Genomic DNA, 1,921 nt, shown 5'->3' with positions numbered 1-1,921 from the left:
CACCATAGTCCTCAAGCTGACATCTTTGCTCCTCAACATTTTGAAAAGGTCTTGTGCAGCACCTTTGCCTAATGCAATACATCGTTTGATTTCTTGATTGCTGCTTCCGTAAGTGTTGATAGTTGATCCAAGAAGAATGAAGTCCTTGGCAACTTCAATCTTTTCTCCATTGATAAGAATGTTGTTTAGTTTAGAGAAGGAATATTCCAGAACACTTAATTGTGCTATTGAGGAGCCTGTACATATCAAACAGAACAAAGAGATACTGAATGATTTAAAATCAGGAAAGATATACATTAGGGTTGCATTCTTTAACCACACTTATTCAATCTGTATGCTGAAGAAATAACCTGAGAATCTGGATTATATGAAGAAGAACATGACATCATGATTGGAGGAAGATTCATTAACAAACTGTGATATGCAGATGATACAAACTTGCTTGCTGAAAGCAAAAAGGATTTAAAATATTTACTAATGAAGATTAACAACTACAGTTTTCAGTATGGGTTGCACCTCAACATAAAGAAAATTAAAATCCTCTTCTCTGGAGCAATAAATAACATCATGATAAATGGAGAAGAGACTGAAGTTGTAAAAGACTGAATTTTGCTTGAGTCCACCATTAACATTCATGGAAACAGCAGTCAAAATATCAAATGATGTATTGTGTTAGGCAAATCTGTTGCACAAGAGCTCTTTCAAGTTTTCAAGGTCAAAAATGTCAGTTCAAGGAGTAACTTGTACTGATGTAAGCCATCGTGTTTTCAATAGCCTCCTATACATGTGAAAGTTAGACAGTGAATAAGAAAGACCATAAAATAATTGATGCATCTGAGTTGTGGTGTTTGAAGAGATTGTTGACGGTACCATGGACTGCCAGAAGAACAAACAGGTCTGTGTTGGACAAAGTGCAGCCAGATTACTCCTTGGAGGCCAAGATGGAAAAACGTTGTCTCTCATACTTCAAACATTTTATCAGCAGGGGACTGGTCCCTGGAGAAAAACATCATGGTTGGTAGAGTGGAGGGTCAGCGAGGAGGAGGAAAATGCCTAGTGATATGGATTGGCATGGTGTCAGTGGCAATGGGCTCAAGTATGACAATTGTGAGGTTGTTGCAGACTCTTCAATGTTTGTTCTGTTGTGCATAGGATCATTGTGGGTCAGGTCCAACTCTATGGCACCTAACAACAACAACAACATAAACTCTGGTTTTGGTTCTCTAGAGAATCAATCTTAATACATGCATTAAAGGTATGTTGCTCATGAGTGTTATTGTTTATTTTTTAGACCAATCTATTCTCTATTTTCTAGACAAATCTATTATTTGACCCTCTAGGGGTCACTTCGGTTCAGGCTAAAATGGGTCTTAAGCAATCATCTCAGGGATTCTTCCAGTCTTGTACATCTGGTCTAGTTTATGAATTTGAGTTTTGTTCTATATCTTTTCCCATTCTAACCAGGACTTTCTAGTATGTTCCTTGTCAGAATGGCCATTATTGTATCTAGGAAACCATCTAGTTCTTCTGGTCTAGACTAGAAGAGGCTGTGCTTCATGAATCCTATAGTTCTATGGACTGATTACTTCATTAAGTCATTGATTCCCTAAACTCTCTTTTGTTCCACACAAAAGGAAAGCAACTTGTAAACTCTTATGACCTCAGACACTACTCATCCAAAAAAGATGTAAGATATTGTCTTTATGAATCTTTATGAACCATTATGTGAATTAACCTAGATTCCCTTCAAGACTATGACCCTCAGACTTCAAACCCAGAAACTCAATCCCAGAAGATGTTGAGATTTTTCTTGAAAATGTTCATAAATCTGAGCCATGTGTACTATGAATATATATTCAGCATCAGTTCATAAATCTGCCCCATGTGTACTATGAATATATATTCAGCATCAGTATATATA

This window comes from Chrysochloris asiatica, unplaced genomic scaffold (assembly GCF_000296735.1).
Source record: "Chrysochloris asiatica unplaced genomic scaffold, ChrAsi1.0 scaffold00111, whole genome shotgun sequence".
NCBI classification, from domain to species: Eukaryota; Metazoa; Chordata; class Mammalia; order Afrosoricida; family Chrysochloridae; genus Chrysochloris; species Chrysochloris asiatica.
Note: the sequence above shows the minus strand (reverse complement) of the source record.